Here is a 17,550-nt window from a genome sequence, read left to right as displayed (position 1 = left end):
ATTGGAGTACGACTATGAATGAGATTTGTTAATATTTACAAGACATACATGGATTTGTTTTGGCAAATACATGGCACGCTTTCTCCGTTCAACTGAGACACAAAAATCTACCTGTCTTTTATACTTCTAAATTACACACCATTGTCCCTGGAATAGGATGACTAGTACAAGTTATGATGTACTAAGGTAACAAGCCAAGTAGAATAAGGTAGTTGACTATAAAGAGTAATAAGGCAGCAAAAACTGGTAGGTTGTCTTTGGTCAGTAAATCAGGAACTAGCTTTTGGAAAGGATAGATGGTAGTATGGATCAAAGAGCTCTCTGCAAAGCTATTGTGGCAGTATTTATTCTCACATGGCAATCTCTGCTGCTTATTTGCAAAGAGGTTCAGGTCTAAGTAAGAATACTGCCTTGCTTAAAGGGCAGCTGGTTTCCAACCAGGCATCTTCAGTATCCATATCCATTGGCAAGGGCATTTTAAGTAGTCAGAATGGATCCCAGATGGCAATCTGAGTGCCCAAGGGTTTAGGGCCCTAGCCCTCATCTTTGCTGTTGCTGAGGACAGGGCATGTGTCTAGTTAAAAGGATAGTAGTGAAGATTCTTTTTCTTTTTTTTTTTTTTTAATTTTTTAACATATATGTATTTATTTTTTCCCCTTTTATTGCCCTTGTTGTTTTTCATTGTTGTTGTAGTTGTTATTGTTGTAGTTGTTTTTTAATATTTATTTTATTTATTTATTCCCTTTTGTTGCCCTTGTTGTTTTATTGTTGTAGTTATTATTATTGTTGTCGTTGTTGGATAGGACAGAGAGAAATGGAGAGAGGAGGGGAAGACAGAGAGGAGGAGAGAAAGATAGACACCTGCAGACCTGCTTCACCGCCTGTGAAGCGACTCCCCTGCAGGTGGGGAGCCGGGGTTCGAACCGGGATCCTTATGCCGCTTGTTGTAGTTGTTGATGATGTTGTTGTTATTAGGACAGAGAGAAATGGAGAGAGGAGGGGAAGACAGAGAGGGGGAGAGAAAGACAGACACCTGCAGACCTGCTTCACTGCCTGTGAAGTGACTGCCTTGCAGGTGGGGAGCCGGTTGCTCCAACCAGGATCCTTACTCAGGTCCTTGTGCTTTGCGCCACGTGCGCTTAACCCGCTGCACTACCGCCCGACTCCCGAAGATTCATTTTCTAAAAAATTTTATAAAAACTTGATAATAACTAAAACCTAGATGATGGATCTTCTTAAGAGAACAACAGTATTATATTTAATACTAGCTCTTGCCTTAGATATTTGCCAAAACAAAACCATGCAAGTTTGGAAATATTAACAGATTTCATTCATAATGTTACACCTTTGAATATCACTGTAAGATGGGTAACTAGACTACTAGAGAAAGCCTTGATGCCCCAGAACTCTGAGAAATTACTCAGATTATCTCATTCTAAGCTTACTTCCTGCCTCTGTTTCTGCTTTTCTATAGAAATCACAGTAATAGTATACACACACACACACACACACACACACACACAGAGTTCCAGCTCCTTCCTCTTCAGATATATCCTTGGATGATCTGTGGCATACATAGCATGCCCCCTCCTAGTGGAAATCATGAATAGCAAACTTTCTTTTCAATGGTGTCTAATCCATTGGTCATACTACTACATGTAATAGATTAGGTCATTACAAATTTACATTTAGTAATGTTTGATGAGTGAATAAATACATCCGTGCACCTAATTTTTTTCAGTTATTTTAAACAATGGACTGCTGATTTTTACTGTTTTTAACAACCCTTGTGGCAAAAGAAAAAACAACTTATTAAGAAATATAATAATATAAAATATCAGTTTTTCATTTAAAGTTTTCTTTAGAAATAATGTGAGTGGATATTCAACATGATATTGAGATGTATGACTGTTACAACATTGTAAGACACTAGGGGTATAATTCCATACAGTTCCCACTACTAGAGTTCTCTGTCCCATCCCCTCCACTGGAAACTGCAATAGTTCTCCCAGGGTAACCAATGTAGGCTGATTTTATAACTGTCTATCTATATCTGTTTTTTCAACAGTTCTGCTTTTACTTCCTTTCTAGTTCATAGTCCACCCCTACACCTATTACTACTTCCAAGTGTCTTTTCATTTTTTTTTTCCTCTTATCTCATATAAAAGAAACAGTGCTTGTCTTCCTCTGGTGTTTTCCAGATTCACCTCCCTTTCAGTGATGGTATAAAAGATTCCTGGTGACAAATGCTTCTGGTTCTGGTAGAATGGGGCTACAGAGCCCTCTGGATTACTTCTCTAACATTTCTCTTCCTCTGGAAATATGGACCAGAATTATTTTTGGGGTGCAGAAGGTGGGAGTTCTGGCTTCTGTAATTGTTTCTCTGCTGAACATGGGCATTGGCAGGTAGATCCATTTCTATATGATTGTCTTTATAGGCCGATGCATATATATATATATGTCAGTGTGTTCATATACACTTCTATATTTCAGACAAAAGAGGAATTTCTTTTGTTTATAGTGTTTCATCTAATAAACTACGAAGAGATACAAAAATCCAAAGTATATGTTTAGTGATGTTTGACAAATGACTACATCCATGTGACATATGTTCCTTTGACGTCTAGCTTTACTTCCTTACCATGACTTCAGAAAATTCCATAATACCTTTTGTCAATATATATACCTTTTGTTAAACCATATTGGAAGGTGACAGAAATTCTGACCTATAAGCTACTTAAAAAAAATCATATTTATTTATTGGATATAGACAGCCATAAATCGAGAAGGAAGGGGGTGATAGAGAGGGAGAGAGACAGAGAGACACCTGCAGCCCCGCTTCACTGCTCGTGAAGCTTTCCCCCTGCAGGTGGAGACCAGTTCTTTGCACACTGTAACATGCACTCAACCAGTTGCACCACTGCCTGACCCCTAAACTACTTTTTTTTTCAGCATCATCTCAAGTCCCTCTCTTTTGTTTGTAAAATAAACTTATGCTCAAAGTGAATTTGTTGTTTACTAAGTTAAACCTTTGGCTGCTGGCAAAACCAAGATAACTCATTTCTAACTCCTGGAGCATCCAGAAGATAGTCAAGTGTCAATAAGCTTTTTTATTAAGAAGAAAATTATGGGCAAGCTTGTCTTGCTTCTTTTTCTCAAGGGAAAATGTCTTAAAGATAACTTTGTTGTCTTCTGTCCCAAGTGGCGGTAGTTTGGTTGCTAAGTAATTGTTCTCATTGACACTTTTTTTCCATGTAGCAAAAATAAAATTTAATCTATTCATTTAAATTTATTTTATAAACTATTTTTAAATAGAGTTTCACTATTTTATGTCATACATTCACACATTTTATTTTTTTTTACTTTGCTTTTTGGTATTAGATTCACAAACTTAGAAACTTATAGCCTATAAACTAAATAATTTGTTGTAAATATTTTCCTATATTCATACCTATATGAGAAATTTGATTGGATTGAAAAATTATATTGTGTACTGAAATGATATGGGGAAGGATGGTGACTAGAGAGAGAATTAGCAAGAACCAAGAAATGAGTTAGGAATTTTAGTAGTTTCGCATTGTTGCTTGTTTAATTACTTAGAGGTACTATTAAGAAAATGTATAAGAGTTTGAGTGAAATAGCTTCCAGCTCTGTTTTTATATTTTTAACCATATTGGATCAAGTTTGACTTTTCACATTTGAGAAAAGGAAAATCTTAAAGGGTGATTAAAATTGGTATTATTAAAAATTTTTTATATAAAATGGAAATACTGAAAGGACCATAGGATAAGTGTCAGTGTTTCCTTTTCATAAATAAAAAATTTAAAAATTAAAAAAAGGGTACAGTTCTACATAATTCCCACCACCAGAACTTATATCCAATCCCCTCCCTTAAAAGCTTCCCCATTCTTTATCCCTCTGGGAGTATGGGCCCAGAATCATTATAAGGTGCAGAAGGTGGAAGGTCTGGCTTCTGTAATTGCTTCCCCACTGAACATGGGCATTGGCGGGTTGATCTATACTCCCAGCCTGTCTCTGTCTTTCCCTAGTGGGTCGGGGCTCTAGGAAAGCAGGGCTCCAGGATACATTGGTGAGGTCACCTGCCCAGGGAAATCAGGTTGGCATCATGGTAGTATCTGGAACCTGGTGGCTGAAAAAGAGTTAAGTTATAATGCAGAACAAATTGTTGACTAATCATGAACATAAAGGCAAGAATATTACAGATGAAGATTTGGGGATCTCCTTTTGGGAAAAGCTAGTACGTCAATTTTAGGTATATTCCAAGGAGCCTATGGCTTTACTAGTTTTTACCTAAGTCTGGCAGCTAACATGCAGGTGGACCCAAGGTATTGTCTGGGGAAATTGTGTTATACTTGGAAAAAGGACTAGAAAGTTGTAGCAGGGTAAAGCTCCCACATATGGGAAAAGTATATAAATATTGTTAACTGTAAATCCTATTGATTTGATCTGGGGCCCATATTCAGCATAGGAGCCTATGTAACCTCTGCATCCCTTTAGGTCTCAGCTGGCATTCTGTGGTCACTGCTAGGAACGTTCCAGGCCTTACTTATTGCAGGACCCATCTTCCTCAAGTGGTAGAGTATGTTATCCAACCTCCCTTTGGAGAATGGAACAGTCCCTACCATTGCTCATCCACATTAAGGGCAAGGTCCTTTTGGGGCCCAGAAAGGGGTCTGTTATGTTGTTCCTGATAGAGATGACCAGTGACAGTGGAGAGAGGGATATATTGGAGATCTAGGCCCATAATGTCTGTGTGGGAATCCCAGAACTGCCTGACTGGGGCCCCAGGTGATGGAGTGACCTGGTATGACCAGAGAGTCATCATTAAAGTATGCCAGTCTCTTGCCCTTATCTAACTTTTGTACTCCTTACTTTGTCTCACAAGGTTAGCTTTGGAGTGATTGAGGGAAGTGAAATAGGAAATAGGTGAGGAGGGTTCATAGGTCTAAGTAGAAACTATTTCATTAGGTACTTTATGGTATCTTTTATTTTTTTAGGTCTTTCTACTTGCTTGCTGCATTTATTGACTCACTGCAAACTATTGTGCACTTTTGCTTTAAGGTATATATTTTCCCCTAACTTATGGATACATGTGTGCATATGCCCTATCTCATGGGCCCTGGTCTATATCTAGATTTTGAGACTTTGTTAGGAAGTGCACCAGCTGAAATGGAATTAAGGAGTCCTATGAGCTAGGAAAGATCTCACCAGAGTAATGAAGCTAGAGGGTTGACATTCCATGCCTGGTGTCTCTGGACACAGTCCAAAGTGAAACATGCCAAGGTGGTACTGATTGCATTGATTGGGTTGGGATCAGCAGATGCAGTATCAGTTGGAATGAATTGAGAGAAACATGCAAGAAAGTGAGCCTCACCCCAGAGGTTCTGGGACTGGGAGATATATGGGTTTTATAGAGATTGGAGAGTTCTCTAGTCTTTTAGGGGTCCTTCCTTCCTTCTTTCCTTCCTTTCTTTTTTTTGTCACTGGAGCTTCACCATGCTAGTTCACCATGCCACCACCTCCCATCCTTGCCCCTCCACCCCCGGTAGAAAGAGACAGAAAAAGGAAAATAGCAAGAAAGACACCATAGTATCCACACTGCTTTTAGTGCAGTCATGGCCAGGCATGAGCCCATTGATAGATCATGCATATGACAAATCAAGTACTCTCTCCTAGTCAATTATTAAGGCCCTTGAAGATTTATTTCTATAAATTAGTAGGCTTTTTTAAATTAATCAGACTAAATTTATCATGTGCATGAATAAAACCTTTCCTTTGTCTATGTTCTATATATCAACTGTTACTTGTGTACAAGAAAATAAATACAATAAAATCCTCTTTATCTTCTTCCTCCCCAAAATATGTGTGCATACTCTTCTGTTGAAATTGAAAGTGAATAAAAATGATTTGAGCTGAATTCTCTGTAACTGAAAATGTGAAGAGAATGTAGGCTGATCCTTGTAAGTTTAGATAATTCTGTCTTAAGGTTTTACAGAAATCCGTAACTAGTTCACTTATACTTGTTAGTGTAAAGCTAGTATTTCCTGATAGTTACATTTGCTCTTTAGAGTCTCAGAGTTTAAAATAGTCATCTATGGGGTTGAACTGATCCACGACAGCCTAACAGTGTTGGCCCAGTCTCCTCTGGCTCTGAACTGTGCAACTATTTTAAACTGTGACCCTAAGAACTGACAAGGACATACTCTAGCCTCATAGCACCAAGTGCCAGTACAGTATTTGCAAGGCTAGACCGATCAACTGTAAACCTACAAAATTAAGGCTATCTGGCTGGGAGATAGTATAATGGTTATATAAATGACAGTCATACTTAAGGCACCAGAGGCCACAGTTTCAATCCCTGGTAACTCCATAAATCAGAACTAAGCAGTGCTCTGTTTAAAAAAGAAAAAAAAATAAGACTATTATTCTTTTTTGTCACTAGACAATGCGCTCTCCATTGCGCTACAGAGCCTGAGACTATTATTCTAATGATCTGAGAATCCTCATATCTGCTTGTAAAGGATAATAATTTCTTTGATACACCATAATTATTTAAAATAAATAGCATTGTAGGAAAAAAATAATTGAAGCACAGTCCATTTTATTCACTTCTCTTGTATGTTACATGTTTGGGTAAACTGCATTTAAATCAGAAAAATCCTAAATCATTTGCTCTTCTCTGTTAAAGATCACAGTGTTTTTTAAATGTTAGTATGCAAATCTAATTACAGTTTTGCATAAGCTCATTTCCAATTCTTATGGCCTCTTTCTTTTTATAAACATGTATTTTTAATTAATTTGTTTTTTAATATTTATTTATTAGATAGAGACAGAAAAATCGAGAAGGATGGGTAGGAAAGCAACAAAGAGAGATACCTGCAGTATTGCATCATTTGTGAAGCATCTGCAGGTGGGGATTGTAGGCTTGAATCCAATCCCTGTACGCTGTAACATGTGCGCTGAACCAGTTGCACCATCACCCAGTCCCTCCCATTGCTTTTTTTCTATTTTCCAATTTACTTGCTTATTAATAGTAGTGCTGGTTAGTGATTTCTTTTTCTTGATTACTTACTCTCAAATACATTTTTTTTTTTAGTAGGCACGAGGCTAAGTTCTAAGAGTATAAAGAGTACATTAAACACAGTCCTTGGAGTCTAAAAGCTTCTAATCTAATTGAGATATGAGTATTCATTAAGAAAATACATAACAAATAATGATGTATGCTAGGACAAACTAAACCATAAAAAGATACTAAAAAGTGGCAAGAAGTCACTGAGAACCAAAGTGGCATGAGAAAACTAAACCATAAAAGATACTAAAAAGTGATAAGAAGCCACTAAGAAACCAATGGCATGAGAAGGCTTTATGAAGCCTAGGAGCCTTTTTCAGTGTTTCTTTTTTTCTGTTTTTTACTAATGATTTAATAATGGTTTAAAAGACTAAGATTACAGGAGTGGTGTGTACTTTCACACTGCAGCCACAAACTTAGCAGTCTTGAACTGATTGGTGGAACAAAGGAAAGGCCAGAAAAGAAGGAAAAAGCATGAATGAGGATGAAGGACATTGTAGACTATAAGAACAACAGATATAAAAAAAGAGAAAGCTGTAATGTTTTTACATAACTTAAGAAATAGATTACTTGAATTAATAAACTCTTTGAGGGAAATGCTGGAAGATGAAGTTGGCAAAAATGGTAGTGGTCTGTATGTAGAACATCAGTTCCAAATCAAAGGTAGGTGGCAAGTCCATGAAAGACTGAATTTGTGCATGTTTTAAAAGATTAAGGGAAAGGAAATTTCATTTCTAATACGTTTTACTGTGTTGTTGTTGTTGTTATTTTCTTTCTTTTCAGATTTGGAGAAATAGAAAAGCCAGTTTAGAGGCAGTAGTCTTAGTTCAGCTATCATAATGGGCAAAATGAACTTGGGTATAAACTGTGTGATTCAAGAAAGTTTAAGAGCAGAATTTCGTGCACCAAAATATAGAGGAAAAATAATGTAAGGGGAACTATTAAATAGATTTGAATCTGCATAAGTGTGAGAGTGATTGTATCATTAAAAGAATTGGTTGAGCTCACACATTTCCATGAGCATTCAAGCCACCAGTTCTCCCCTGTAGGGGAGAAGCTTCATGGGTGGTAAAGCAGTGCTGTTGGTGTCTCTTTTTGTTCTCTCTCTCCTTCTCTAATCTCCATCTCCCCTTTCAATTTCTCTGTCCTATAGAAAAGGGAAGGGGAATGGCCACCAGGAGTGGTGGGCTTGCCATGGCAACAAGCCCCAGCTATTATTAACCCTGGTGACAAAAAAAAAAAAAAAAAAAAAAAAAGACATTTGACTGTCAAAGTAGCACTCCCAGATGGTATAGTTGCTTTACTAGGCTCATGACCCATGTTCAAACCTGGACTCTGTTACATTAGAGGAAGTTGCAGCATTGTGATCTCCCTCTCTCTCTCTTTTACTCTAAAAAAGTCAGCAGAGTGGTGAAGTCCCAGCAGTGACCAAAACAGTTAAGAATGACATCAGAAAAGGAAGGTGATAAATCTGAATTTTAATTTTAATATGTTATAAAATGTTTTAATGGAAATATTCAGTTTGTGTTTGGAGGTTGGATCTGAGAAGAGGCTTCAGCATTGACATTCAAATTTGAAAGTCACAGAGATGTGCGGGAAGTTTTTTCTGTATGTGAATTTGTTCAGGGGAGACAGTTTGATTTTTTTTTTAATTGATTTAATAATGATAGACAAGACTGTAGGATAAGAGGAATACAATTTCACACAATTCCCACCACCAAAGTTCCATATCCCATCCCATCCATAGGAACTTTTCCTATTCTTTATCCCTCTGGGAGTATGAACCCAGGATCATTATGGGGTGCAGAAAGTGGAAGGTCTGGCTTCTGTAATTGCTTCCTCACTGAAAATGGGCATTGGCAGGTTGATCTATACACCCAGCCTGTCTCTCTCTTTCCCTAGTGGGTCGGGGCTCTATAGAGGTGGGATTCCAGGACACATTGATGAGGTCACCTGCGCAGGGAAGTCAGGTTGGCATCCACCTGCAACTTGGTGGCTGAAAAAGCATTAAGATATAAAGCAGAACAGACTGTTTAATAATCAAGAACCTAAAGGTAAGAATAGAGCAGATGAGATTTGGGGTTTTCATTTTGAAAAAAGCTAGTAGGTCTGTTTTAAGTATATTCCAAGGTGCCCATGACTTTACTAATTTGTATCTGAGCCTGACAGTTAACATGCAGGTAGGCTAAAGGTGTCAGATGTTGGAAATAGGACTAGAAAGCTGAATGAGGGAAGAGTGTAGCTTCCAAATATGGGAAAAATATATAAATATTGTTAACTGTAAATCCCACTGATTTGATCTAGGGTCCATATTCAACCTGTGTAACCGCTGCATCCTTGTAGGTTTGAGCTCACATTCTGTGGTTGTAACTAGGAACATTCTAGGCTGCATTCATTGCAAGACCTGTCTTCCATGAGTGGCAGAGTATGTTGACCCAGCCTCCCTTCAGAGAATGGAATAATCCCTACCATCGTTGACCCACATTGAGGGCAAGGTCCTGTAGAGGCCCACAAGGGTGTCTACTATGTTGTTCCTGATGGAGATGACCAGTGACAGTGGAGAGAGGGATCTGTTTGAGGTCTAGGCCCATCATATCTGTGTGGGAATCCCAGGATTCCCTGACTAGGGCCCTATATAATGGGTGGCCTGATAGTGACCATAAGAGCCATGATTTAAGTAATCCGGTTTCTTGCCCTTATCCAGGTTTTGTAGTCCTTATTTTGTCTGACAAGATTAGCCTTGGAATAATTGAGGGAATCAGTAATAAAATAGAAAGTAGGTAAGAAGGATATCTAGGTCTAAGTAGAAACTATTTGATTAAGGTACTTAACAAAAAAAAAGTGTCTTTTTTAGGTCTTTCTACTTGTTTGCTGCAGACAGTTTTATTTTTTAAAACAGAGACAAAGAGACAGAAAGATGGAGGAGAGAGGATGAAACCATAGCACTGAAGGAAGCACCAAAGACAAGAGGCTAATAACCAGGATATATAAACCTCACCAACCTCAGCAAAAAAAAAAAAAAAAAAAAAGTGGTCTTGTTGATCATTATTAAATCAGTTTTGAAAAATGACCTCATCCAAAAATGGATAGAGGATATGAGCAGAATATTCACCAAAGAAGAGATATAACAGGCCAACAAACATGAAAAAAATGTTCCAAGTCATTGATTGTCAGAGAAATGCAAATAAAGACAACAAGAGATGCCACTTAACCCTTCTGAGAATATCATACATTAGAAACGATAGCAACAACTAATGCTGGAGAGTTTGTATGGGCAAAGGAATCCTCCTGCATTGCTGGTAGAAATATAAATTGATCCAACCCCTATGGGGAGCAGTTTGGAGAACTCTCAGAAGGCTAGAAATGGACCTACCTTATAGACCCTGCAGTTCCTCTCCTGGAGCTATATCCTGAGGAATCAAACACATCCATCAAAAAAAAAAAATCTGTGTATAGCTATGTTCATAGTATCACAATTTGTAATGGCCAAAATGTGGGAGCAACCCAGGTGTCCAATAACAGAAAGTGAGTGACTAAGAAAGTTGTGGTGTATATACATGATGAAATACTACTCAGCTATTAAGAACAATGAATCCACCTTCACCTTGTCTTGGATGGAGCTTGAAGGAATCATGTTAAGTGAGGTAAACCAGAAAGAGAAAGATGAATATCAGATGATCCCACTCATAGATTATTTTTCAACAAAAGTTGAAAAATAAGAACAGAAGGGAAAATACAAAATAGAACTTGGACAGGAGTTGGTATATTGCACCAAAGTACACTGAACACTGACTCTCGGTCAGTGTTCAGGTCCTGGAACATGATCATGGAGGAGGACTTAGGTGGAAGGTTAGAGTATTATTCAGAAATCTGAAAATGTTACATATGTAGCAACTACTGTATTTTACTGTCAACTGTAAACCATTAATCCCTCCAGTAAAGAAAAATAAAAGTGTTGAATGTTGTGTCAATGACTTGGAGAGTTTTGTGAAAAGTATATTAGATTTTGAGTTTAAATTATTTGATAAGACTTGGAATTGTATTGTTCAGTGTAAAAGCTACCAGCCATTTTCACTAACTTCAAATTAATAAAATCAAAAGTTTTCTTCTAGGGTCTCATTTGTTGTTTCTGCATTTCTGATGAAAATTCTTTCAAACTCTTTACTTATTCCTGTGATTATTTCCTTAACTAGTGTTTGGATGTTGACTTCATTATTTTGTGATTCAACCTTTGAGGGGCTTTTAGCTGGACTTTTGTGCCCGTTCATTTCTCCAATATTTCTTCTTGCTGGTTTAACCATTTTATATAGTATGTTATGAGGTCCCTCTCAGTACTGATCACTCTTGCCTGGATTGACTTGTGTCTAAGTAAGGTACTTAAAGGGTTCACAGTTGTGGAAACTGACAGTTGTTTCAATAGTATTTTAATCCCTGAGTTGGAGCTCAGTGGCTTAAAAGCCTCTTTTGTTCTTTTTCTTCCCTGTATGCTATGGGAGGCTGAGGGCTTTTAAACTATAAGTAGGCTTCCTAGCTTAATCACTGACTCCTGACCAAGAGATAAAGCAGGATGGGGGAGAGATAATACAGTGGTTATGCAAAAAGTCACTCACACCCCAAGGATCCAAAGCTACAGGCTCAATGCAGCTTCTCTGTTCCCAGATGTCAGCACAAGGCCTCCCCCTGCTGCTCCAGCCTCTGAGGGTAGTAGCAATGGAGACTCACAGTTGCATTTGGTGAGTCTTAGGGGAGTCCTCTCCTCCCTTCAACAGTCTTTTTGTTGGTAAAACAGACTGTAGGTGGTGCCTCAAATGATAAACTTCTGGACTGTTACCAGCCGCTCAGTCTCTCCTCAGGCTCCTCCCTGTCCATGATCCACAAGTGTTTGCACTCACCAGTGGTTTGGTGGGTTCTTGAAGTCGTTCTAGTCCTGCCTTGTTGAGGTCTCAGGTAGTCTCCTTTGGTGTTCCCAGTTGAGCCGGGAGAGGAGAGGAGAGAAACACAGCTGCTGCTGCTTTGTAGCTCCCATGAAATGATTTTAGATCTTTCTTCTGCTCCACTGTATGCTATGAATTTTCTGTTTCATTGCAAATACTTGGATCTTCAGGACTTCTTTTAATCTTGTATTACTTAGAAATTTGACTATCTACACAAGGATCCTGACAGAGGCAGTCACTGATCAGTCCAGCAGGAAACTGGGAAACTGGGTTAATCAAGTTTTGTGGCTTGGCTGCTATACTGACAAGAGACCTAAAACAAAGGAACCTGAGCAGACCTTGGCTCCTTCCTTGTTCCCAAAATTTCTTTTCTATATTCTAGTCATGTCAGTCCACACATTTCGCACGTGAAACACTGCCATGTTCACACAAACTCCATGAACCTCCTGAAGAAATGAGCCTTCTCCAATAAAGAAGTTTTTTTAAAAAAGTGTTGACTATTAATCTGGATAAAGGCCAGGATAAATACAACTCTGACTCCTAGTTAGTTGTATTAGCAGCCAAGCCACAAAACTTGATTAACCCAGTTATTAGTATGCCTTTGCTTTGGTGGGGCTTTTCTCTTCAAATTTTACCTTATCTATCATGCGTTTTTTTCTGTTTTAAAAAAATTATTTCACCTATCACTTATGGGTGGGAGCAAGAACCACTCTGGCATATGTGATGCTATAGATTGAACTCAGATCCTCATGCTTTTACTCCCAATTCTTTCTTTTTTAAAATTTTTTTATATTTATTTATTTATTTTCTCTTTTGTTGCCCTTGTTTTTTTTATTGTTGTTGTTAGATAGGACAGAGAGAAAATGGACAGAAGAGGGAAAGACAGAGAGGGGAAGAGAAAGATAGACACCTGCAGACCTGCTTCACCGCTTGTGAAGTGACTCCTCTGGAAGTGGGAAGCCTGGGGCTCGAACCGGAATTTTTACACCAATCCTTACTCATTGCACTTTGCACCATATGTGCTTAACCCACTGTGCTACTGCCCAACTCCCAATTCTTACACTGCCCCACCTCCTATATCTCCTCTTATGTATTGGGAGACATTCAGTAAATGCTTATTATGGTTAATTGAATTTAATATATGAACCGGAGCTGCTTGACATGATGCTGGGAAATTGTGCAGATGCAGTCACATCTGCCATGTTGTCCCCTCAGGCTATTGCTAGTTCCCGCAAGAGTTGGGACATTATCGGAGCTCCTGTTCCACCATGTTGTGCCCTCGGCATTGTCAATTCCCCGCGATAGTTGGAATGCTTTGGTTACTCCTCCCCCTTCCCATTCTCATGAGAGCATAAAAGCCCTCCTTCCGCCCCTTGCTCCCTTGCCCGTTTTTCACCTCGGACGGAAGGGTGTGGCGCGTAGCAGGAGGCGGCCATTTTGCTAGCTCCATGTGGCCCAAACTGCTGCTCTCTCACCCAAATCTGAGGTGCCCATGTGAATAAAGGATTGTGTTCCCTTGCTGCTCCAAACCTCCTTTTTCTGCATCCCACCGCCGCCGCGCATACGACATCTGGCGCCCAACGTGGGGCATGAACCCACAACCCTGAGATTGAGTCTCATGCTCTACCGACTGAGCTAGCCAGGCTTCTTACCCATTTAAAGTTTGAGAATAGGTTGAGATCGTTTCAGCCCCAAGACCTCTAATCATTCCGCCAGCTTGTGTATCAACCTTTTAAATTATGAAGAAAATACATGAAGCATACATTATTTTATTTTTATGCTGGTTATTAATTTTAATGCAGGAGACTATAATATTCTATAGCCAATTAGTTTTTGGAGGAAAATGTGAAAATGTATTATACATTGACATCAAATAATTTATGGTTAACATTATTTACTGAAATATAAATTAAAACAGAAAAATAGATATAAGGACAGTACTTCTGCAAGTTAAATATAGAAAATAAGATTTTCTGTAGAACGTGGATTCTGGATACACTTAATAATTAGCTAATGTGATATTTCTAATCTAGGCATTTTTGGAGGGCTGTTAACTTCCTGCTATGATGCTAGCACATTGCCAATTTGGAGTTCTCTGTCACTGTTTTCTGTGAGTTCTAATTCAGGCACATTTAATCATTATGATTTAGTACGTATATGTTTTTCATCTATTTCAAACTTTACATTAGCTCATATAAACAATGAAAATGATCAGCTTATGTTTGTTTATTTATTTATTTAATGTTGCTTGGGCCTCATGGGATAGTTTTTCAGATGCATAGAGACAATTGCATGCCAAAGCATCCCTCTGTACCATGGGACCCCATATTGTATACCATGGGCTCAAACCTGGGCTGAGTGCATGGCAAGGCAAACACCCTACCAGTTGAACTATTACATGGACCTGAGCCTGCTTTTGAATCATTTATTATTGTTGCATTATCGAGTGTGCATATGAACTGTTTGCATTAAAATGGTTAGTTGGTTTTCCTTTTTCATATCACCACTTCCTAAAATGATTCTTTGAGAGACTCAAAATAGATCTACGATTTAGCCTTTATCTTGCAATTTCAGCAGATTTTCAGCTTCAGCTTCTTTAGAAGTTAGTTTGTAAAATCAGGATCCATAGGAAGACTGACTTATATGCAGTACTTTCTTATCCTTTTATTCTCTCTCTCTCTCTAACACACACACACACACACACACACACACACACACACACACCCTTAGTAGTTAATACGTAGTGATGCATTCTTACTGTTTACTTTTTTCATATTCTGTACTAATCATAAAAAGTCATCAGATTTCCTCAAGAAGGTTCTTTTAAAATAAACTTCAATCTTTAATTCTACTTGTTATTTTATTTTATTTATTAGTGAGTGAGAGAAAGAATCAAAGCATCACTGTGGTATACATGCTGAACTCAAGACCTCATGCTTTTTTAAAAAAAATTTTGTTATTAATAGTTTGTTATAAGATTATAGGCTGGTGGTGGTGCACCTATGTGAACACACATGTTACAGTGTACAAAGACCTAGGTTCAAGCCCTGTCATCGTCGTCGTCGTCGTCCCCCCCCCCACCGCAGGGAGATGCTTCATGAATGGTGAAAGCCGGTCTACAAGTATCTATCTCGCTTCCTCTCTGTCTTCTTCCCTCTCCATATCTGGTTGTTTTTATCAAAGAAAGATCCACCATAGTTGTCATAAGTCGTACAGTTTGCTTGCTTCTGTTTTGCTTGGATTATTTATTTATTTATTTTATTTTTTGGGGGGGGCAAGTTCATGTAAATCAGATCTCTTGATTCCACATATGAGTGAAACCATCTGTTATTTTTCATCTCTTATCACTAAGCATAATCACCTCCAGTTGCATCCATTTTGTCCCAAGGGACACAATGTCATCTTTTTTGAATGCAGAGTAGTATTCCATGGAATATATATATCCAATAACTTCTTTCGCCAGTGATACAATGTTGGGCATTTAAGTTGCTTCTACTCCTTTACTATTGTGAATAATGGAACTATGAACATAGGGGTGCTTTTGTCCCTTCTAATTAGTGCTTGAGTGTTCACTGGATAAATGCCTAAGAGTAGTGCTGGGTCATAAGGTAATTCCATTTTTATTTGTTCAAAGACTGTCCATACAGTCTTCCAAAAAGGCTATACCAGTGTGCATTCCCACCAGCAGGGCAGTGAAGCAGAGTTCTCTTTTCTTCAACCTCTCTAACATCAGAGCCTCATGTTTAAGACTCCAATGCAGAGGTGTCGCTTCACAAGCTGTGAAGCAGGTCTGCAGGTATCTTTCTCTCCCCTTCTCTGTCTTCCCCTCCTTTCTCCATTTCTCTCTGTCCTATCCAATAACAGCGACATCAATAACAACAATAATAACTACAACAATAAAAAAGGGCAACAAAAGGGAATAAATAAATAAGTAAAAAGACTCCAATGCTTTATTCACAGCACCACCTCCTGGACCACTTTGATTCTACTTTTAAAATTGTAAGGAAAAAGTTTTTCTTAGGGCCCAGGAAAGAGCTCACTTGGATAGTATGATGCTTTTCTTTCTTTTTTTTAACCTTTTTCCCTTTTGTTCTTTATTGTTGTTATTATTGCTGTTGTTATGGATGTCGTCTTTGTTGGATAGGACAGAGAGAAATGGAGAGAGGAGGGGAAGGTAGAGGGGGGAGAGACCTGCTTCACTGCCCGTGAAGCGACTCCCCTGCAGGTGGGGAGCCTGGGGCTCGAACCAGGTTCTTTATTCCGGCCCTTGCGCTTAGTGCCACATGCACTTAACCTGCTTCACTACCGCCCGACTCCCAATTTGATGTTTTTCTATGTAGGCAACCCAGGTTCAAGCCTAACCTTCACCGTATTGAAGGGAGCTTGGGTGCCATGGTCTCTTTCTCCTTTGCTTCTGTTTTTAATCTAGAAAAAAAAAAGCGGGAAAAAAAACTTTTTTTCTCCCAGTAATTACCTCATTTATAGTTTCAGCTTGTCAGAAACAACTTGATTGCTAGTATTGTCCTCACACTTCAGTGTGACACTTTTGGGAAATACATGATGGCTGTGATCACTGAACTATTTTTTAAAATATATTGTAGATGTATCCAAATCAAATCGTGATAATCTCAAACCATATCAGTAACACTGGAATTACAGCAAGCTTAGCTATAAACTTTTAGCAGTTTCCGTGGAGAAACTTTGTCAGCATGTCTAAGTGTGGGTTATTGTTTCTTAATACTTTTGTACTTAGGGCTTTTATTCATGGTTCTGAAAAGTTTAATCACCAAAAAAGAAACTTGGGAGAAAATACTGTTTGTTTTTTTTTCTAATCAAATAATTTTAAATTTTTGCTTGAATATATTTTATATACATTATAAACATATATTAACTTGCAAAGTCAAGATAGTTATATGGTAGAATGTTTGGGGGAGTCAGGCTGTAGCACAGCGGGTTAAATGCAAGTGGCACAAAGCACAAAGACCGGCGTAAGGATCCGGGTTCGAGCCCTGGCTCCCTACCTGCAGGGGGGTTGCTTCACAAGCGGTGAAGCAGGTCTATAGGTCTCTATCTTTCTCTCCCCTTCTCTGTCTTCTCCCTCTTCTCTCCATTTCTCTCTGTCCTATCCAACAACAATGACAACAATAATAACTACAACAATAAAACAAGGGCAACAAAAGGGAATAAATAAATAAAATAAATATTTTTTTAAAAAAAAGAATGGACATTACTGGTATTTGTTTTCTTACTATCAGCATTCTCCATGTTTACTCCCTAGTTCTTTTTTTTTTGTCTTTATTTTTTTATTCCCTAGTTCTTTTTAAATACCTCTATGAGTGTATTCATTCTGTAGGAATATGTTCTTTATAGTTTTTTGAATTTTGTTGAAATCAGATCATTTGTGATTTTTATAGTTTGGTTCCTTTTCGCTATGCCTTGCCAACATTTATTAATTCTGACCTATTTAATGTAGACCATTCTCACAAGTATGAGGTGGTATTTCAGCATTATCTTTATTAGTATTTT

General features: G+C 38.2%; 1 protein-coding gene across 2 annotated transcripts in view; it reads left to right on the top strand.

The window, feature by feature from the left end:
* Positions 1 to 17,550, top strand: part of SP4 (Sp4 transcription factor) — a 57,517-nt gene that overhangs the window by 21,774 nt on the left and 18,193 nt on the right. The gene's annotated exons all lie outside the window — the stretch shown is intronic.

Source organism: Erinaceus europaeus, chromosome 8, assembly GCF_950295315.1.
Source record: "Erinaceus europaeus chromosome 8, mEriEur2.1, whole genome shotgun sequence".
Classification (NCBI taxonomy): Eukaryota; Metazoa; Chordata; class Mammalia; order Eulipotyphla; family Erinaceidae; genus Erinaceus; species Erinaceus europaeus.
The sequence above is the reverse complement of the archived record's forward strand: the minus strand, read 5'-3'. Positions and strand labels throughout refer to the sequence as shown.